The sequence below is a fragment of the Enhydra lutris genome, unplaced genomic scaffold (assembly GCF_002288905.1).
Source record: "Enhydra lutris kenyoni isolate GAN:26980312 unplaced genomic scaffold, ASM228890v2 scaffoldscaffold62, whole genome shotgun sequence".
Classification (NCBI taxonomy): Eukaryota; Metazoa; Chordata; class Mammalia; order Carnivora; family Mustelidae; genus Enhydra; species Enhydra lutris.
In genome coordinates this window covers 7,441,162-7,463,978 of record NW_019154146.1, presented here as the reverse complement: position 1 = coordinate 7,463,978, position 22,817 = coordinate 7,441,162, and the positions used below count along the sequence as shown (strand labels likewise).

The 22,817-nt window shown below is 48.0% G+C and overlaps 1 protein-coding gene across 3 annotated transcripts in view; it reads right to left on the bottom strand.

Moving 5' to 3' along the window:
• Positions 1-22,817, bottom strand: part of LOC111158652 (1-acylglycerol-3-phosphate O-acyltransferase 4) — a 117,120-nt gene that overhangs the window by 31,568 nt on the left and 62,735 nt on the right. Inside the window, exon 1 of one of the 3 annotated variants that reach the window (XM_022520840.1) lies at positions 4,570-6,827. The exons of the other annotated variants lie outside the window; for them this stretch is intronic. The gene's annotated coding sequence lies outside the window, so the exon portion shown is untranslated. Of the gene's footprint in view, positions 1-4,569; positions 6,828-22,817 lie in introns of those variants that run through there. 3 annotated transcript variants of the gene reach the window in all.

Sequence of the window (22,817 nt, the reverse complement as noted above, 5' to 3'; positions counted from 1 at the left end):
GATACACACACATACACACATGCACTCATGGGTTTCCCACCCACAAATGGGTTCATACTTTATCGACCTTTGTAAAAATATACATATAGTGATTTTCTCCAAATGGTATATTCTGGATCTTTCCCTGCTGACATATATTCATAGTGATGTTAGCAAATATTGGCTGGGCTCCAGCCGTGTGCCGGGGATGGCTCCAAGGGCTTTGCACGTCGTATTGTGTGAAATCCTCACGTTAACCCTCTGAGGCTGGGAGGCACTATTATTATCCCTGTTTTAATATATGTTCAATATATGAAACTGTCATTTTGGGGTTTTTTTTTTTTTTTTTTTAGGTCAAAAAGAGCCAGGATGATGGCATCATAAAGAGTAACACAGGGGCTGCAAGGCTGTTCGCGCCATGGACATACATGATTTATTCGGTCATTCTGCCACTGATCAGCATTTTCCCCCTTGCTTTTTTACTGTTATAAACACTGCAATAAACACCCTTGAAAATGCACATTTTAGACAAAAATATCTGTGAAAGTATTTCTCCAGCATAGAGATACACAAAAGTAGAATTATGGATTGAAGAGTACACATATTTAAAAATCGTACAGATATTTCCAGATCGGCCTCCGAAAAGATCTACCGATCTGCACTGGAACCAACAGAGCAGGAGAGGGTGTGTGTGCTGCCGCCTGGACCGATACTAAGCTCCTCGCAGGCTGGGGCCACGCGTGTCCTTCGGTAACTATTCCCACGTGGAGCAGGCGGTAATGCCAATGACCCAATGACCTTGTGACATCCTGCAGGCGGCACCTGGGTCTCCTCTCGAGTCTCTGGCATCCCAACACCCAACATGGTAGATGTGCAGAAAGCTTTTATCTTTAGTTGAATGACTTCCCCGCTGAAGTTTTCATTGGATATTCTTATATAGGGAATGACACACGACTTATAAATACCACCATGAATTAAGGTTTTCTTTACCCTGTGGTATGGCTGCTCCCATCTTCCTAGCTGAAGGGCACCTGCCTGGTAAGGCTGGTCCCATGTGAGGGGGGACATCTGTCATTTGAGTGAGATGCACCCCGCACCATGGCGCCCGGGCTCGGGGCAGGCAAGGCACCCCTGGTCCTCACGCACGGGGCTCTGGGGGGGTCTGCCAGCAGCAGCGTCTACAGCCCACCTTGCCTGCTCCCATCACCTGCCCAGGGTGGCAGCAGATCCCAGGAGGGCTTCAACCCTCTCCCTCTGTGAGGGCTCCAACCCTCTCCCTCCCTCGTCTCCTTGCACTCAGGAACCTCCAACTCAACGGAGGAAGTTGCCAAAGGGCACCGCGCAAACAATTCTGATCAGGACTTTGGGCGGGTGACTGTCGCCAAGGACGCCCGCGAGGAAGCAGCGTCCTTCCCTTGTGGATTTGGGGGAAAGTCGCTTGCCAGCCGCCGTGGATTGCACACCTCTCAGCTGGCATTACGATGCCGGGAGTCAACGACAAACACTACCTGAGCAAATCGGAGAGAAGCGAAATAAGGTCTTTGCCCCCAAAGCATTTACCATCTCACCCGTGTACCCAAACCCACCCTCGTGCAGCGACCAGGAAAAAGCAATAGGAGCTCTGAGCCGACCAGAACGGGGGCCAGTCGTTGAGCAGTTAATTAAAAGATAGTACAGCTAGGAATGGAAACAATGCACCCGAGCAAAACGGAAGCAGAAGCAGGGGGGCGGGGGGCTCCTTCTGACAGCGGCAGACAAGGGCCCGGAGGCTGCTGTGCTAATGTGAGGGGGTTCTCTGTGAGCTGGCGACGCTCGCGGGGGCTCCCCGGACCCGGCTCAGACCACCGTGATGCGGCAGTCCTACCTTGGCTATTAGGGTGAGTGAGTGCAGGGTCTCTTGGTGGACATGGCCCCTCAGGGCCCGGCCCCTCATGTCCCCAAGCACAGAGAGGACACTCTGTCTGGGCCCTGAGCCCCAGACTGTAGGAAGCCACAAGGAGACGGGAGAGCTGAGGCCCATGCCCAGGAAGACCGCTCGGGAAAGTGGCTGGGATTTGACTCCTCCAGGTCAGGTGCTGTCAGAAAAAGAAAACGTGCAGACCTCCAGGTTCCCAGGCCTAGCCCGACTGTGTGCGGTGACTGTTTGGTGAGCCAAGGAGCCTGTTACCCTGAGGCTGAGTTGCCCATGGGGAACTAATGGCCATGAGACAGAAAGGCAAAGAACGGCAGAAAACTCTGGAGCATGAAGAAGCCACTCTTGCACCTCAGGTATGTCCTCATGGAGCACCTCATTACCGAGAGCGTCTGGGGATGCCTCCCATTTCTCCTTGGTCAGACTGTTCCTGCTCTCCGAGAAAGCGAGTGGTAACTGGTCCACGTAGGATGGATGACGGTTGCAGGGGCGTCATGCACAGAGCAAGGCATCCCCACCTGGCATCCTCAGACTCTGGAATCCCCTCTCACCTGCTCGCTGGTTGGGCACGTGTGGCTATAGGTTAGAATCAGCCTTTATTGATGGCAATGAAAAAACTTTGGTCCTTGACCTCAGAAGGGACCCGGGAGATGCCCTTCCTTCTTCTTCTCTGCCTCTCTCCCAACCAAGAGTCCTTTCCATTCTGACCTGGAAATCCTTTTATCCAGGGGCACTGCCTCAGGTTAGGGACTTGGCGGGCTTTTTGCTTGCCTCTGCAGTGGCCCAGACGCCATGGTGACAGCGGGCTCTGCACTCCTGGGGCCTCTGGTGGCTTTGCAGTGGCCCAGCCAGGAGCCCCCACTGGGCCCTGAGCCCCTCTCAGCTTCCTCACCTAGCTGGCCAAGTGGGGTGACACCCAGGAGTTCAGTCACTTCGGGACTCACATTCTGTCTGGGTCCTCGAGAACATTCCCATATCACCATAATCATAGACAGGGCTGCCCCAGCCCTCAAGCCCTTTTACTTTGACCTCAGAATAGATCTAGATGGAAAGATACGTATTTGTTCAAAGATGGAGGAGATGCATGGGACACAGGAGAAAGGGAGGCATCCCCCACACAGTGCGAAACTGTTTCTAAAGGTAGGAGAGAGCACCTGGGTGGCTCAGTTGGTTGAGCATCTGCCTTCAGCTGGGGTCATGATCCCTGGGTCCTGGGATTGAGCCCCTGCTTCGGGATCCCTGCTCAGCGGGGAGCCTGTTTCTCCCTCTGACTGCCGCTCCCCCTGCTTGTGTGCGCTCTCTCTCTCTCTCTCTCTCTCTGTGTGTGTCAAGTAAATAGGTGGCATCTTAAAAACAAACAAAAAAAGGTAGGCAGGGAAGCTGGTTTCCTCTGGTCCCCAGCGCCTCACTACCTTATCACTAAAACTGGTTTCGTCCCATCCTCCCTCCCTTCCCCTCCCCTCCAGTCCCCACATCACAGACACCTGAGTCATCCCGCGCCCTTCCCTCCACCCCGGGCAGCCTCAGCCTGCACGTTCCTTCCCCGCAGGAGGGGAAGGGACGCCCCGTTCACCTGGTGCTCCAGGGATGCCAAGTGAGCCAGCAGGGCCTTTGGGGCAGTCAGAAACTTTTAACAGACAGGATTAACGACCAAGCTTTCTACAGTACGATGCAGCACTTTTTGATAGTTTTGTCCTATTTAAAAACTTTCAGATCGCCCAGTTTTGTGGTCTTCATTTTTCCTGTAGTGACTCCCTGCGGGCTCAGCCAGCCCCGAGTTCTACACCAGGGGCCACACCTGGCTTGGCCAGTTGTGCAGACTCCACTTGGGGGAGGGGTGTGTGGTGCAGAAAGTGACCTGCACTGCAAACGCCCCATCTGTGGCCTTGATTTCTGGGGCCTGCGGGACGACCAGAGTTGGGTGGGCGGCCGTAGGGGCACTGGATCTGGAGCCCAGAGTTGTTTCTGTTGTCTCTGCTCAGCTTGATCACGGATCGGAAACGAGAAGTGGATGGATGAGAGGGAAAGTGAGGAGGGAGGCAGAGGTACCTATTTGGCTGTTTATAAGAACGAGGAAGAGGAGGAAAATGGGGAGGTCTGGGAGGGGACATGCTCCTTTCCACCTGTCCCGCACCTTTCACCTGGGGGACATCCATCAAGTCACAGGTACCCACCCGGCACTCTCTAGGCCCTGGGCAAAAACTGGAATAGAAATATGAAACTGAATAATTTGGGGAGCTGAGAAAACAGGAAGGTCTGGCCTCGGCTGTGGACCCCAGGGGGTCTTGCTATGAGCACGGAGAGACACACGCTATAAAAAGGAACAGACTTAAGTGACCGCACGCACCTTTCATGTTATGGGGCCTGATGCAGATGCTGGGATTTCTGATCTGAGACCAGATCTAGGTACTGGTCCCCGTCTGTCCACCTCCAGACCCTACTGGGCCGCTGCCTACTCCCCACGCCCCACTCACCGTGTCCCTAACCAGCTGCAAACGTGGCTGGAGCTGGTTCCTCCTGCTTCACACTTCTTTCTTCCCCACTTCCTGTCTTCCCACCTTCCTGTCTTATCCAGCCTTCCAAGGCTCAGCACAGGTCCCCGTTTCCAAGAAATCTCAGATCCCAGGCCACAGACCCGGGTTTTCCAAACTTCCTGATGCTAAGTGCGCTCCACTCACCGGGGCTCCTGCTGGACTTCCTTTTGTCTGCACCGTTTCCAGGGAGCGCGCCAGCATGTGCCTTCCTGCCGCAGGCAGCTCTCGGGGCTCCCTGCAGTCCCCACACACGGGGAGCCCGGTGTGCTCCCTCCACTTCAGTCCCAGCGCGGGGGCATTCCAGCTTTCCTCACTTCCGTGCCCAGACCATCGGACGATGCCGAAGCAAGACGCCCTTACGCAGACACACAGCACACCTGTGCTGTTAACGTCCATGGAAAACAATGTCTACAAAGGCTCTGCAGAATGGGGGAGGAGGAGGGAAAGTTTGGGAAGCCAGGCAGCAGGGCTCTGATGGAAACAGATCTGTTAGGAGAAAGCATCATGCAAAGCCATGTCTTTCATCCCTGTCCCCCTCCCGGCCCCCATGAAGTGCCTGTTTCTAGGTAGGCTTTGCCCTTAGCAGGGTACAGAGGGAATGGACTTGAAGCTCAAATTGTAAAAAGGTAATGTTGCTACCTTGTAACTTTCCCCTGAAGCCTTGAGCACGTGGCATCAAGGGGCCACGAAAACAGATGCCTGAAGGAGGCAGGGCGAGGGTTGGGGGGCTGCCGCCCCTCCCTTCCCCATCATACACACATCCTTCCAAATGAAGGCAAGGGGAATTGGGCAGCGGATTTTGAGCCAGGGGTGGACGGAGAACAGGCAGTAAAGCGCTCCAAGACTTTAAAGTACGAACAATGGAGTGAATAACGTCAGGGGTGGAAAATCAGCTTTTTATCAAGCAGAGTCAGGCTCTGCTTCCAACCGGGTCTATCTTTCGGCAAGTCCAAACGTCAAGAAATATGACCATCTTGAGTGAGGAGTATAAAAGCCAGGAGAAGCCCTAGGCTTGCCACCCCCAATCAAAACTTTCAGGGGGAGGAGAGGGGAAGGAAGGGTCTAGAACCCAAGTCCCACTGCTCCACTCTGATGCCCTGATGCCTGGCTCCTTGAAACTCCCTTCGGGTGAGCTGCTCAGAGATTACTGAGCTGAGGCACTGGTGTCACCTGATTTCCCAGTCCTGGGAATGTGACTGACCTTACTTACCCAGTCTTCAAATCCTGAGCCCACTGGGTGCCCAGAACAGTTGGAGGTGCTTGAATGGGGCAGGGAGCAAGCAAATTCCAGCAGGGGAGACACAAACACGCAGGTACAGAAACATATAACCTGGAAGATGGCTGTCAGGCCTGTGGGCAGCAGGAGGGGAAGGGGGCCAGAGGGGGGCGGGAAGCCGATCCCTCAGGAGAGCTCCGAGGAGGACTTTTGGGCCGTCACAGCAGTTTAGTGCAATCATGCCACGATCGAACTACATATGGCCTGAGCCAGACAAGGGCTGGTTTTGTACTTGGGGATGTTTCCAGTGCCTGGGAACTAGGAACACACTTAAGAGGTGACTGGCAGCCGCAGGGGGAATAACGTCAGCAGGTTCAGTTTGGGGACCAGGGACAGCGAGTGGGCTGTGTGATTAGCCAGGGAGAGGGCAGAGAGTGTGGGCACTTGTAGGGTGAGTTGGGTTCTGGCAGGTGGAACAGACAGGGCCTGTGGTAGGCTGGATGGGGTACGGGAGAAGAGAAGGTTAGGGAGAGATTCTAAGGTTCATTCCTGCCCTGAGCAGCTGGTCTGGACCCCCTGGGGAGAGAGCTGAGAAACAAGGGTCAGGGAGGGAGGGGCCGGTGGTGGGGACACAGGGGCTGGGGTTGGGACACATCAGTCAGGCGAGGGGATCCTGCAGTCCTGGCTAGGACTGGTGTAGTGGTAACAGGGCTATCCTACCCTGGCCTTCGAGCCTCACCCTGGCACGGCACACCCTTGGGTGGCTCTGTCCCCATTCCCTGCCCCAACTCTTCTCTCCCAAACCTGCCTGTCATTCCCCTTCAAACGCTTTCCCACTCAATCACCAAAGGAGGTTCCAATCCCTTCCAGGTGCTGGGCAAGATGAGAAATCGAACTTCAGCAGGTCGGGAAGCAGCAGTAGCTCGGGATAAGCAAACACCATTAGCAACCAGTTTTGTTCTGTGAAAACTATGCTCCACTGTGAGGAGGCACACGGCCCGCAGTGAGGAAAGGCACTGCCGCGGGGACTCCTCTTGGAGAACCACTGAGTCCGATCTAGCCAGCATCCATGTCTAACCCCCAGGCTCCCATGGAGGGAGGGAGGAGCGGGTGAAACCGCACCCTGGGAGCACTCACACAGCCAGAATGCAGGACAGAGGCAAGAAGGGGAAAAAATAAAAAAAAAGAAAAAAGAAGATAAAAAAAGAAAAAAGAAAAAGACATAACAAGTGGGAGGACCCTATTTAAATCCTGAGTTGAACACTCCAAATGTTAAAAACAAAAACAAGACAGCTCGGAAATCCCTGGAGAAATCTGAATCTGGATGGTATCACACGGTGCCGAGAGGCATTAATTTTGCTAGTGGGGATAATGTTGGTTTTTTTTTTTTACAGGGTCCTTATTCTTTAGAAGACATGCCTTGTGGTAATTCCGAGTGGCATTTCAGGACACACAATGTCTGGGAGTCACCTGAAAAACCACAGCCTCTAAGACGAAATACTTAAAGTCACATCGAGTGCCATGAATACGGGGCTTCCTCCCATTCCTCTCTACTCATGTTTATTTATATGTTCTGTAATTTTAAAAAAAAGTGAAAGGAAACACGTTCCCTCTCCCACACAAGCATACGTGGAGGAGGCAATGAGTGCAGGGTCAGGGGGTTCCCCAAAACACTCTAGTCCTGCCTCAAGCATTCACTGCCACTTCTCTAGAGGCAGCGAGGAGAAAGAGACAAAGACAAACATCTTAGCAAGATACCCACGTGTGAGATGCAGAGCAAGCCTGCAAATGGATTTCCATTTTTTCATTTTAATTTTGGAGAGGGATGAAGAGTAAAATACAATCTGAGAATACTTTGCACTTCAATTCCGTTCTATTAAGCGATTTAGAGGAAGGTCTAATGTTCTCTGAGTGAAAGCCTCCATCTCTCTGCTCCCCCTCTGCTCCCTCTATGGAGTAGAAACGAGCTCTCATAATATGCTGCTTCTCCCCTGTCCATGCTGTCACCACGTCAAGTCCAGGCCACAGAGGCTGGGCCCCCGAGCCTCACCTTGTCCTGCAGAGTGACTTTGGGGAGCTCCAGTCCCCCATCTCACCCTCCTGATGTCTAAAGTGGGGACAATGGCACCACTAGCTTGTGGTGATGCTCCTGTGTCCGTGCTTGGTAAATAAAAGCTAGGTGACTGCTTGGTGATAGTTATTGGCTGTGGACCATGTTTCTGACCTTGATCAAGTGATTCCATACTTGCTAAGTGTTTTTTCTGCCAGGTCCCTGTAAGTCATGGGGAGGAACGGGCAGATCTTCCAAACTCTCTTATAGAAGGGAGGTCAGTAACACCCAAGTGAAATGGGGATTTACCAAAACTTTTCGAAGGGTCTGGCTGACAGCCAACTCTTAAGAGAAAAGACCCTTACCCCTCTGCTTCCTCCAACCCCTCACACACTGACCCCTCCCTATTTCTCTGATTCAAGCCCTAGTGCCCTTCAAGACCACATCAAATCCCCATGACCCCAAATTCTGAAGCGCCCTTGACTCATGAAGGGGTCTCTGTGTCTTCTGCTTTGTGATGGCAAGTTCATGGGCTTCTGGTCTCTTCTGCCTTCTTGAGCTACGACCAAAATGGGCTATTTATGTTTCCAGAGGTGTCTGAAAGCTTAGACTTCTACTACCTGTTCCTAAGCTCTCCATCACAATGGTTCTCCCAGAATTACTTGCTAAGTTGTTTTAAGGAAAGAAGGTTTTCTTAAAACCAAGAAGTTTGAAGGCTGTAGTCATACTGAAGTGTTTACCTTCCCATACACACAAAGATGTTTTACCCTCGTTAAGCCTCAGGATCGGATGTTCTCCTTGAAGACAAGGGGCCTTTCCCTTTAACCTTGAATGGAAGTCACAATTCACAAGCTGGGTGTACACTATGTGCACGTGGGCAGAACCCACCTTCCACACTGAGTTTCTGCCAAAGAACCGGGAAATAAGGCACAAGATGGCATTCTCCGCATAAACCTTATAAAGACAAATGTTAAGGACAGTGCAGAGATAAACAGAAGTCACCTTAAAGAGAACAAAGGGTCTTCTGGCCAACACACAGACCCCAGCTTCAGGTAAAGAAATGGACACAGCTGCAGAAAGAGTGAATCGACCAAAAGGCATGCTGGTCACGCAGAAGCCAGGCCTGCCCACGGGGCTGATACCCCCTACCATTGCATAACCACGGAGTCCCTTTGCTGAGATGGCAGATGTTCCCATCTGCCTCCTGAATGTGATCTGAATTCCAGTGTACACCAGCCTTCAGGGCAAAAACGTCTTGATCAGCAAACGTGAGCATTCGCTTCATCTTGCTATCTCCACTAAGAAATAGATTATCCTCTGCATTCTTATGTTCATTCGTAAGTGTAGCATAAGATGGCTTAATATTAGTTCATTAGAGCCTGATTAAAATAATAATAATAAATCCAATGTCATAGCCTGAAACACTGAGGATCAGACTCTGGAATGTGGTAAGTCTTCCACATACAATCAGCCTAGGGGGAGGTCCATCCCTCCCCCTGCTATCTCTAGGGCTCCTCTACAGACAAACATTTATTTGTGGCCAGGAATTTTAACTTACGGCACACTCACGGGTCATCTGGTCAACCCACGACAGTCCTCCCTGCCATCCACTGTCATTGCCCTGGTCCCCAGTACTACCTCACCCTTGTCTGCTGCTATCCAACCTTTTTTCCATTCTCAGTGGTGCCCTGTCTCTTCCAATGGCCTTCTATCTGGTCTGTCTGCCTCCAGCGTCACAGTCTCCTCTCATCCAGTCTGTGCCCAATGCTCGCTTAACCTTTTCAACACGCTTGTTTGGTCCCGCCAATCCACAGAGGCGGTGAGACTCCTTAGCTGAGTCCTACTGCTTGGCCCACCCCAGCTCTTCCTCTTCATCCTACCACACACCTTGAGCTAAAGTCAAGTTCCTGGAACCACCTAGAACTCTATACCTACCCCCAAGGTCTGGCCTCTTCCTCAAGCTCATCTCTTGGCCCAAAAGCCCTTCCTTTCCATGGCACTTCAAAAGCTTCTCTGTTGACCGGGTCTCATCTCAAAGGAGATCTACCTGGGAAGTTTCTCTTGATGCCCTCCCCCCAAGCCCCTTCCATTACAAGTAACTTGTCTCTTCCAAATTCCCCTGTTTAGGGATTCTGTTCTGAAGTACACTGAAGTCCCACAGACCTGCCTTGAAATCTCATTCCATCGCTTTCAAGCTTTGTAACATCTGCCTATTACTCTACCTCTCTGGCTTTCAGATTTCTCTGTGAAAAAGGAATGATATACTGTCACTCGAAAAATTGCGGTACATTAAATAAGACGAATGTTTGCAAAAAAACCTCCAGGTAGTTGTGGTGATGGTCAGCTCGATTCTCTTCTTTCTCATGTTCTGGAGGCTTCCCTGGTAGGTATTCACCCCCCCAGAGAGCACGTGTTCCCTTGGGGGAGGGTGGAGCCTTGCCCATTTGGTTGCTTTGCTGCCTGAAGCACACAGAATAGGGCTTGTGCAGACAAATATTTGTCATTCGCCAACCTGGGTAAGGTGTGAGTTTCAGGCAAGAGGAAATTCACGAAGATCCAGATTATGTCAAAAAATCAGTCGAGGGTGGTAGGGTCCTCTAGCCCAGTACATTTTTTTTTTAAAGTAACATTAAGAAATTGCTAATCACGTTAAGAGTATTTAAAGCAAATTTTAAAAACTACTTAAGATAAATACCTGCTCTTAATTTTCATCTATTTGCTGCCTCCTCTCACCTCCCCTCATTGAGATATAATTAGGCCCATTTTCAGAACTCCGATTCATCATCCACAGAAAAATACATAAATTGTAATTTTGAAAAGGATACAAAAAATTAAGATGCTAAAATATACACAATTCTCAAAATAATTTGTAGGGCCATATGGAAGAAACCATTCTGGAATTGTTTTTTAAAACACCTTCTTTTGGGGCACCTGGCTGGCTCAGCGGGAGGGGCATGCGACTCTTGATCTTGGGGTATTGAGTTTGAGCCCCACTTTTGGTGCAGAGATTAAACCAAAACCAAAACAACAACAACAAAAAAAACAAAAAACAAAAACCTTTCTTCACATGAGACACTCCTCTCAGCCTAAGAGGCCACAGGGTACTTAACTTTGCCTTTTCTAGTAAAGGACCAACTTCAGTGGGGCAAATTTTAATTATCGAGAATATTGTATAAATCAGGTATTCTTCTCTCAAAAGGGATAAATGAGGCTACCAGTTACTTCAGAATCTGTCCTAACATCAGCCGTTTCAAGTGAAACATCTCACTGTGTTTTCAACAAGGTAAGTCTGTCCCTGTTAAGGTTGTCGGACAGAACACAAAGTGCCCAGCGCAACTGAATTTCAGATAAACTACAAGTTATTGTTCGGCATAAGTAGGTCTCGTGTAATAGTAGAGCAAAGATACACGTCTAGTAAAGTATGAGCCATGGAATATCTGGGGCGTACCCATGTGAGAAAATTCTTTGTTGTTTATCTGAAATTCAAATGTCACTGGGCAGCCTGAATTTTTGTTTGCTAAATCTGGCAGTCTGAGTCCTTACCACCGTCGCCATGGCAACGAGCACTGAGGAGGGTCTGGGAAGGCAGCTCTGGGTGGACTAGAAGTTGTCAGGGCTGACCGGCCTCCACGGTCCCACAGGCTCTCATGAACCTCGCCTCGTGGGACCCCGACGGCCCTCTGGGAGATGGGCCCGACTCCCTCATTCTACAGATGACAAGACGGAAGGAACAGAGCTCCCCAAGCTCACAATTCTGAGGGAGCAGGGGTCCTGCTGCCACCGGGGATTCCTGGAAGTTGGTGGCAGCGTTTTCTCACCTGTCTGGCCTCATGAATATGCAGAACACGTGTTTCGGAGAATCTTAGCAGCTGTTAAATAATAAACTTGTGCTTCAATTATATCCCAATATTTCAAAGGTCCCTGAGAAATCATTTTACTGGGGTTTGGTTGAGCTTTACCTAATCAAGGTTTGAAGCCAATGAGTGGGCACAACGACCCGTTACTGAGCCCTAATTTCCCAACAGCCCTGGGAACATCCAGGCCAAGAAGTAAGAGGCTTTGCCATCTGTGAGCGTCCCCGGTGATCCCCAGCAGCTCGGCTGTGACAGCTAATTGTTGTAGCCAGCAGAGCCCAAGGCCAAGTGAGGCAGAGGATCCAGCATCCTGGACTCAGGAGAACGGAGATGAGGTAACCCCAGCCCAGGCTGACTTGGGGGGTGGTGTGTGGGGATTGGGGGGACAGAGGAAGGACACAAGGGATGGGGCAGGGGATAAGAGGGGAGTCAAGGAAGGAGGAAGGAGGGGAGAGCACGCACGGGTGCAGGCAGTGAGCTGGGCTTGTCACATACCCTACCTTGTTTCCTAGCCCCAGGCCACCTGTCAGGGTTAGTATTCGCCACGCGATGCTGAGACTGAGGCTCATGTCTGTAATCTGCCCGGGGTCTCTGTTTTGTTCATTTCCAGGACCAAGGCCGGGGGGCTGGTGGGCGCAGCCTGGAGCTCCATCCCTCAGCTCCCTCCCGCCCACGATCCCCTTCCAACCCATTCAAGGTCCCCTCAGCAGAGGCCAAATGGCAACCTTGGCACTGGCCTCCAGAATCTCAATACGCGGGCAGGCCTGGGCTCTGTGTCCCATTTTGTCATTTGATCCGTGCTGAAATGCGTGTTTGTCCTCATAGTAGCACGTCTGGGAACAGTGCCTGGAAACAGGCAGCAGGGAGGGGGAAGGGTGCACAGGTGGAACACAGGGGAGTCTTAGGGCAGTGAAACTGTTGTGTGTGATAGTGTCTTGTACCACACTAATGCGAGATGCTAATGGTAGAGGAGCTAACTGTACTTTCTGTTTTCCCATAAACCTAAAACACTCTTAAAAAATTAAAAAATTTTTAAAAGGGCAGGGTGTGTTGATCCTTTTCTATTTCTTGCGTAAAAGAATGTTCTGGAAGACCCATAAACTACCGTTTGTGTTTCTGCCCTTGGCACGTTCTCTCCTGCCTTTCAGCTGGTGTCAGTCCTTGACGGCCCATCCACAGAGTCACTGAGACACTTTGCCAGGAAGAAAGCAAAGCGAGGTTCTGTCAGACGCCTGGTCTTACGATGCTGACCAGGATGGTAGAAGGAATCCCACTCCACCCGCACCTCCAAACACCTCAAATCTCACTGCAGTTGTGGGGGCGAGAAGGGAGATCAGCAGCTGCTAAGCCCTAGTAGGTCCAGCAGGAAAAGGAATGATATCAACGCGACCTGAAACACCCTTCTCTAGGGGGAAGGCAGGCAGAAAGAAAGCCATTATGAGGAGAGGCAATGGCATTGGCTCTTGAGCCATAATTTGATCTGTTTTATCCAACAGACTCCAATCTAAGGCTGTAATGGTAGTCAAGGCTTGTTCTTTGTTCTTGACAAATATATTCAGAGGCAAACAGTCTTCCCAATCTATATTCCCCACAAATAGAACTCAGTTAGACTAGCTGCTACTCTTGGGTTCAAAACTCCCCAGCATCACTACCTTGATTTCTGAATCCTTGAAGGACACATAACATTAACAAGGCCAATGCCTGGATTCCAGGTATCATAGCGTATTGATGAAGTGCTCGTTCTGGGCTATGCATAGCGACAGCGTTTACAAACATTATCTTATGGAACAAGGCAGTTATAGTAGACCTTTTTTACATATGAGAACACCAAAGCATAGAGGACTTGAGTAGACAGCTAGGGTCACAGAGCCAGACTCAACCTAGGCCCAGTGGACTCCAAACCCCACACTCTCAACCACTTTGCTGTATGCAAACTAAGGGGAAGAACTAGGTAGAACAGTAGAAATTTGGTACTTAGGAACTGAACAAAACTGGGACAATTATACCATCACAATATAAACTCGAGTGTAGAGAAGCAAGACTCTGATCAAGGGGGCCAAGCCGCCAGACCACGGAAGTTAGGATGCCAAGAGGCAGAGAGAGAGGGGGACAAACATCTCAGGTATGCGTGGAGAGGTTTTCCACTCCCAGCAGCTCTGAAGCCTGGTGAAACTAGAGCCAGACAAGATTAAAGACGTATATATACATTTTCCACCTGTCACAGTCCTGGAGACATCGATTGAGTCCTTACGGTAAGGACACAGTCAAGGCTAAATTGCATTTGACTTTTGTTGATTGACATTTGAAATATCAATAACCGAGATTTCGTCTGATACAGGTTACGTGAGCTGACAGATTGCATCTGCGTCGTCCCAGAGGGTCAAGATGTTGTTGCAGAAGAGAGTTTCACTTAATGTGGACACAATTAGGCCCCAAGGAGGTTACTGTTCGCTCAGGAAGTTCAAACTCAGGAGTTAGCATAGACTGGGCTGGATCACTGACTCGACCTCTTCTAGAGGATGACTTTGGGAAGCCTTTTCTTCAGTCTTGAAGGCAGAAATAGTGCTTCCACCTTGAGGCCCACAGCCTGCACCATTGGGACCAGAGCTGTACCGTGTATGGGGTGGCGCACTGCTCTCCTTCCCCGACTTCTAGTGACCATCCTGTTTTATGCACTCTGCTCGCCCCACGTTTCCAAGGAGTCTTTCTTCTCTCTCCTTTCTCACCTTCAAAATTACCAGAACTCTCTTGGCTCCTTTCTTCCTTTAGATGTTGCCTGGTATATCCTACTACCTTGACAGCATTTTGCTACTTTGAAGAAGATTTTCAAAAATACTTTTTATTCAGTGTTTTTAGTTGGTTTTAATTTTTAGTTTAGGTTTTAGTTTAATTTTTCATTTTAGTTTAATCTTTATTCTCGCAGAGCAAGAGTAGGCAAAGTAACCTTAGCAACCATATTGAAAACGGGTCTATTCTCTTCAAGGCAGTTTAAGGTCTCCATATGTAAAATGGGGTTAATAATCAGTGTCTATAGCTGTGCCATCCAGCGTTTTATAATGGTAACATTTTGAAATGATAATTTGAATGTATTATGGTAATAAGATATATTGTTAAAATGAATTTCACCTGTTTCTTTTAGTTTTTCAATGTGGCTACCAGAAAATTAAAGATGGCATATGTGGTTCTCATTGTACTGCTAACGGACAGCACTAATCTGAAAGATAAAGTTAGAGCTCCTTAGCGTGTTATAAAGGACCTACATGAGTGGTTCCCATGTCCTAGATCAGCCTCACTCCCAAACTTTTTCACCATTCCTGTGTGTGTGTGTGTGTGTGTGTGTGTGTGTGTGTGTGAGAGAGAGAGAGAGAGAGAGAGAGAGAGAGAGAGAGTTCTCCACAAGACTATTATTATTTGAGAAAAGAAACATTTTTTGATGTTAACATAACATAAACTTTATGTTATCAGACTTGGTGCCTATTACAGAGTAGAAGTCCAGTGAACATTTGAGGAATGAATGAATGAAAGATTTTCCACGGTAGGTGATCTGATACTCTCACCTTTCAGATGGGAGCCTCTCTTCACTTCTGGTTTCTCTACGCAAACGCCCGCCCTCCTAACATCTGTTTACTCACCTGACCTAGGAGAAGTGGGGTAATCCATGACTGGTGAGTTTAGGGAGGTTAAGCAGGAATTCTTGACTTGGCTCTACACTCCACCCTCAAGTGAGCATTCCAACACTCTCTGGGCACTGCTGTCTTTGATCTCAGGAGTCTGGGCCAGCACTGCCTGTCCAATTCTGGGACTCGGTCAGCAGGCCCATTTGGATTTTACAAAGCTATAGCTTCCAACACGCTCCATCAGGGACAGAGGAAACATTCTGGCCACCATCCTCCATGTCTTTGCTTAAGTTCTCCAATTATTCAGGAAAAGAACTGAGAAGGATACTATGTATCGGGGCCTCTTGGAGATCTCAACATTATCTATGTCCAAAATGAACCTAAATTCTTTTCTTCACAAGAATAAAATATAGTTTAATTTGACCATGCTGGAAACATTTGGAATTTGAAGCAAACTTCCCATTTAACTCCATATCAAGTTGAAGAGTAACTCAGGATGAGAAGCTGGCTACTATTTTCAGGGTAGGATTCTAGCTCTTTCCAATGGCAGTCTTTCCCCCCGAAAGGGGAAAAAGTCATTATCCAGAGAAGACAAGCATCCCAGGACAACAACTAGGCTGGATGGCAAATTGGAACAGACACTTTCCAAACAAACGTTCATTGTGGTGGGTCCCACAATGAATACATAGTCATTCCTACCTCTAGAACCATCTAGAATTACAGGGATTTCATGATTGTTAGAATTAGCATCTCGTCCAGTAACCAGTCATCTTTAAAAGGCCAAAGGAGGTTTGTAGACACACTTGACGTCAGTTCCCTCAGTGTATTCCTGGTCTATGCAGCAGAAACATACTTGCTAGAACTGCATGAAGTAGTTAGAGACCCAGAGGAAGACAAGAAACTCTAGGATATCTAATGTATCCGGCTGTGCCATGCCTTGGTTGTCTTTGACTATTGTGAATAAGCAATAATTCTAGGAAAGCCACCCTCTATCTCTCAGTTCTGAAACTTCACATGCATAGAAACTTTAGACCTAGGGAGGGTCACCACTCCCGACAGGCTCATTCAACACTTGCGGTCGCCCCCAACTGCCTTCTCATGGCAGGTGCAGTGGGCAGTGAGTGGGTCAAGTCTCTCCCATCAGGCATCAAGGCAAGCCTTGAATGTGATGCTGCTCAAAGTTGAGTCCAATCGCATTTACCCTGAAGCATATTGATCACGGTAAGGCTCTGCGCACTCTTGCATGGGGACCCGGGCACCCGTCCCTCTCTTACAAGGTTTCATAATTCATAGGCCGTGACACATCCTGATAACCAAGACTGCCTCCAGGTATCAGAGTTTTAGGACTAGCGCAGCTTAACAGGTCTCAAGGAAACCACAGTCACAAAACAGAAGGAAAGTCCTGACTTCCTTCCTGAATGATTGCGTTCACCATCTTCAAACGCTCTCTTTCGAGGAGATGGAGAAATGCAACAGGGAGGGACATGGTAAGGTACACTGTGGACACCGAGTGCTGAATATTTGAAGCAACATTAAGAAAAATCCAGGAGCTGGTGCATCTGGGAGGTTGGAGGGAAATCAGAAGTAAGAGAAGGGAAAGTCTGAAAAGGTGGAAGAAAGGGGTCTGTGCCAAGTGCAGCGGGAAAGCACATCAAATACCACATGGCGACTGTGTGGGGGACACCGGCTCTGAGCAGCTGGACCTGGGGCGCAGGACCTGCGTCCCCAGGCAGGTCTGAAGCAGCTGGGGTAGAGAAGAATACCAGAGTAGAGCATCAGAGTTCAACTTCGTTTGTTAAATCCTAGAAGCCAGGAGAGGAGACACTGGAAAGGTGACGGGCTGGGAGAGTTCCACTGGGACACAGTCCCTGAGCAAACATTTGAGGGGCACTCCCTGGGTGGCCAGCTGGGTTCCAGGCCCTCGGAAATTCCTCCGTGAACAAGAAAAACAAATAACCGTCCTCTTAGAGCTTGTCCACGAGGGAGGAAACACTGAGGGAGCAGGAGTGGTGTGCACAGTCTGGGAAAATATGGTGGTCTGAGGGAGTAGGGGGGATGGCAGGAGGGAGTGGCCAGGGAAGGCATCAGGAGGCAATGTCTTGTGAACCTACGTCGGTAGCTGGGAAAGGGTCTACCGCAGAGTGGACCAAAAAGGCGAATATTGCCGGGGTTGGGGTGGGGTTTGAAGGGGGGACGGGGGGTGACCAATGCATACAGGTCCCAGCAGGAGGGTACAGAGCCTGGAGCACAAGGTGTGAGATGGGAGCGGTAGGAAGTGAGTCAGTGGACGTGGGCCAGGCCAGGCCAGCCTCAGAAACCACAAGAACTCTGGGTTTTATTATAAATGAAATGGGAAGCCATTGGAGGGTTTCACCCCAGGAAGGACTTAAGCTGACATGATTTTAAAGATGGTGTGAGGTTGGGAAGGAGGAAATGGAGAGGTTGAGCTTTGGAGAAGAAAATGACTCCATGTTTCTTCAAATGGAAGAGACAAAGAGTCAAAGTTGGGGCGGGGGAGTTGTCTGTGGGACGCAGCCCTCTGGGCAGTCCTGGCACACCAGCGGGCCTGTGTGGTCACAAGCCTCTTCCAGAAAAGCTAATCACTGGTCCCACATGTGCAGACTTTACCTATACCCAAAAGCATGTTCCCATACTCTGCTCCATGGAACCCCAATTCAGTAACACTAGGGGTGACATTAACAAACGTTTGGGGAGATGGGTCATTCGGAAAAAAATGAGACATATCGGTGTCTTCACCACAGCCTTGTCAGGACAGCACACTTAATGTGCTGAGACCTTTCAGAGAGGGGTCTCGGCACCCAACTCCTGTCCTCACTCGAGAGGGCTGCAAAGGAACACGTGTTCCTGGGCATCATGAGTAATTCCTGATGAAGGTAAACACACCTGTTTATCTCGATTTCCTAATGTTTTATTCCATGTAATCTTGGTAAAAATTCCCAAGGTCTAAACCTGGTTGCCCTCTCTGGAAAAATCTCTCAGAGCACCAGGCCCACTCGCTCCTGCCTCAGGGGGCCAGCCTGAGGGGGGTCCTGACCCTGCCTGACACGTGCTCCTGTTTTTATCTCGAAACCAGATCTGGAGTTTCCCTGCTCCTCTTAACTGAGAGCGGTCATCTTGCAGAAGCTCCTGGAAAGATTGGGAGAGTCGAGGGGGGCAGGGCAAGGAGAGTCTGATGACCCAGCTCTTCCTCCCGGTGGAGGGTCCCGGCTGAAGGGGCCGGCCAGACGGTTAAAGCCTGCAGGCGTCAAGTTCTGGGAATACAGTGACTTACCTGGGCTCACCATCATCAATATTCATTAGTGATTGACTGAAAATTGGCCCTAGCCTCACTGTCAACCAAAGTGAACAACCCTGCATAGTTCACCGAAATTCAGGCGAGCGCCTTGTTCCCTCCATTTTAATGTTTTCTCTGTCCGGGGGAGGATGTCTTTTCCACTTCTGTTTTTACTGCTGCTCTTCCTTGGTTTTCCACTTCTTTCTTCCTTACTCGCTGTGTATTTTGTAACTTTACCGTTTCCCTTTCCCCTCCTATGACAAAGAACTGAGTATGTTTCCATTGCATTTACCGATATGCTGAGGGAAGAGTTTGTGTTCCTTATTCTTCATTTTAAAGGTGGCTCAGTTAGTTGAGAGTCCGACCCTTAATTTGGGCTCAGGTCATGATCTCTGGGTTGTGGGATCGAGCCTCGCTTAGGGCTCCTTGCTCAGCATGGAGTCTGCTCAAGAACTTGGGACAGCCCCTATTGACTCCCTGTTGCTTTCTCCCTCTCCTTTGGCAGAATGTGTGTGTGTTAACAGGAGAAATGAGCCAGAGCTCCTAGACGTCTTCAAATGAATCGGGATGACACAGCTTGTTAAGGGAAAGATAGCTTATAGTGTCCAAGAGTCTATATTTTGAACTCTAGAAGATTCTCAGACTAAGATATTCCAGAATTACAGCTAATATTAATTCATGCTCTGCAGTCCTGAAAGTTATTTTTGAAATCCACAGGGCAGTAGGCCTCGGGAACAGACTGTCTACATTCTCAACATGGTTCACTGGCTTAGTACAGAACATCTGGATATGGCATGCCTAACAATGCAGGCTTTAAAAAGATCCCAGTTTGGTAATTACAGAGAAATTACAAAAAGAAAACATTAATCGGTGTCTCTTCTGCATAAATAACACATTACAAGACTAGGCATAAGACTTGCAGAAACACATCAAGCCCTTTCTATCAGATGGCAAACAGCTTCAGCAGGCATTTTGCTGCATTTTCTCCACGCGTCTTCTTGGCATGCCCACCCCTCCTGTGGCTCTCGCTCTGCTCGGGGCACAGGGCTGCGGAGGTCAAAGTGAAGGCCCCTAGCCCCACGCAGACACCGTGTCTTGGGGTTCTAGCCATGGTTGTTGGGAGAGCAGGTTTATGTGTTCACTTGTCCTGGCTGTAGTACCCAGTCCTGGAATCAGACCCTCATCTAAAGTTAGGTGTTTCTGTGGAGGTTCTTTGTTGATGTGGACATTGACGATTTCTTTTTGAGGGAACCTGACTGGTAGAGCTGAACACAGTAGCCCCTTACTGACTGGCCAACAGCAGCGGAGGGATGGCCATGTTTGTCACCACCACTGCAGAAATTGCTTGGGGTTAGGCCCCCCTGCACCATGCGATTTCTTGCATGAAGAATTTATGCCTCTTGGCCTCCGAGAACACCAGCTTGCCCCTTCAAATCTTGGAGAGCCACCAGCCTTGAACACTGGCAGAGTGATATGGGGACGGAGAAAAAGGCAAACACAAAGAGTGTTTCTGGGAAACCCAACCTTGAACTGGGATGAATCTAGGCATAAGGGGAGAAAGAAGAAGGAAGGGAGGGAGGAAGGAAGGAAAGAAGGAGGGAAGGAGAGAGAGAGAGAGAGAAAGAGAAGGAATAAAAGAGACAAAGAGAGAAAGAACAAAAGAAAGCAAGAAAGGAAGCAAGAAAGGAAGGAGGGAAGGAAGGAAAAGACAATCAGTCTTCAGCTCTGGAATTAGAACCTGGCAAGGAGACTGTGGAACTGTGCTTCATTTCCATGAGAAAATCACAGTAGAATAATGCTACTAATATTAGAGTTAACACTGGTGAATTTACCACTCCTATAGAAGACATTCAATAAGTATTATTAAATTTTTAATTAAGCTCTGTGTACTAAGCACTATAGTAAAGCATTTACAGGCCAGTAAAGAATGGGGTGGCTGTCTGATTCAGAGAGTCGTATCTTAAATAATATGCCATCTCATCCCCCAATAGCTATAGTAAAATTCTAATTATCTGAGCAGACTTGCATTCTCTTCCTCTCCTCCCATCTCTGCCCAGTGTCTTATCACATTGGGACTGGACAAGGAGAGAAAAGAAAATGTGTGTCTTTAAGCATATGTCACAGTGCAGCATAATCTCATTCTTTGATTGCTCAAGAATACTCTGAATTTATCTGTGCCTCTCATCCTCCTCAGTAATCACGTTTATTATGCTGACTGAGTATACAAGAGGTCACACCTTTCCTAGCAAGGGATCAGGGACAAATTCTTCCAAAAAACACAAGAGGAAGGAACTCTTCCAAAATCATTTTATGAGGCCAGCAATACTCTGATAGCAAAACCAGACAAGAATGTCCCATGGAAAAAAAAATTATAGACCAATATCCCTGATAAATAGATGCAAAAATTCTCAACAAAATATTAACAAACCAATTCAGTAATACATTAAAAGGATCATATGCCACGAATCGAGTGGGATTTACTTCAGGGATGCAAACTTGGTCCAACATTACCAAATCAATCAATGCAATACACCACATTAACAAAATGAAGGATAAAAGTCATATGATCATCTCAGTAGATGCAAAAAAAAAAAAAGCACCTGATGTAATTTAGTATCTATTTATGATTAAAAACGCTCAAGGAAGTGGGCATAAAAGGAAAAGAGCTTGACATAATAAAGGCCATGTATGACAAGCCCATAGCTAACATCATACTCAATGCTGAGAAGCTAAAAGCTTTCCTCTGAGATCAGGAACAAGACATTCTCACCACTTTTATTCAATAGTATTGGAAGTGCTAGACAGAGTAATTAGGTAAGAAGGAAAAGGGATCCAATTGGAATGGAAGAAGTAAAATTGTCAGTATTTGCACGTGACATGATATTATATTTAAAAAACCCTAAAGACTCCAACAAAAACCTGTTAGAACTAGTAAACGAATTCGGTAAAGTTAAGACTACAAAATCAATACACAACTCTGATGCATTTCTTTATACTAATATTGAACTATCAGAAAGAGAAATTATGAAAACAATATTAGTCACAATTGTATCAAAAAGAATTAAAAAACCTAGGAATAAATTTAACCAAGGAAGTGAGAAACCTGTATATTGAAAACTACAAGACAGTAATGAAAGAAATTGAAGAAGACACACATAAATAGAAAGCTATTCCATGTTCATGGATTGGAAGAATTAATATTGTTAAAAATGTCAATACTACGCCCAACCAATCTACAGAGTCAATGAATCCCTACCAAAATTCCAATGACATTTTTTTCACAGAACTAGAACAAACAATCCTAAAATGTGTGTGGAACCACGAAAAACTCCAAATAGCCAAAGAAATCTTAAAAAAGAAGAACAAAGCATCATGTTCCCTTTTTAAACTATATCACAAAGCTATAGTAATTAAAACAGTATAGGATTCGCAAACAGACATAGGTCAGCAGAGCAGAACGGACAGAGCCCAGAAGTAAACCCACACAAATACAGTCAATCAATCCAGGACAAAAGAGCCAAGATTACACAATGTGGGAAAGGGCAATCTCTTCAGTAAATAGTATTGGGAAAACTGGGCAGCCGGATGCAAAAAATGAAACTGGACCATTTTCTTACACAACACATAAATTACTCAGTATGGATTAAAGACTTTTGAAGGTGAGACCTGAAATCTGTACCCCAATGTTCATAGCAGCAATGGCCACGGTCGCCAAACTGTGGAAAGAACCAAGATGCCCTTCAACGGACGAATGGATAAGGAAGATGTAGTCCATATACACTATGAAGTATGATGCCTCCATCAGAAAGGATGAATACCCAACTTTTGTAGCAATATGGACAGGACTGGAAGAGATTATGCTGAGTGAAATAAGTCACGCAGAGAGAGTCAATTATCATATGGTTTCACTTATTTGTGGAGCATAAGAAATAACACAGAGGACATTGGGAGAAGGAGAGGAGAAGGGATTTGGGGGAAATCAGAGGGGGAGACAAACCATGAGAGACTGTGGACTCTGAGAAATAAACTGAGGGTTTTGGAGGGGAGGGGGCGTGAGGGGATGGGTGAGCCTGGTGGTGGGTATTAAGGAGGGCATGTACTGCATGAAGCACTGGGTGTGGTGCATAAACGATGAATCCTGGAACACTGAAAAGAAATTTTTTAAAATGCCAAAAAAAAAAAAAAATCCTAAAGGAAAACATAGGTGGTAAGATACTTGACATTGGTTTTGGCAATGATTCTTTGACACCAAAAGCGAAAAAAACAACAAAAGCATAAACAACCAAGCAGGACTACATCAAACTAAAAAGCTTCTGCACAGCAAAGGAAACCATCAATAAAATGAAAAGGCAGCCCACCG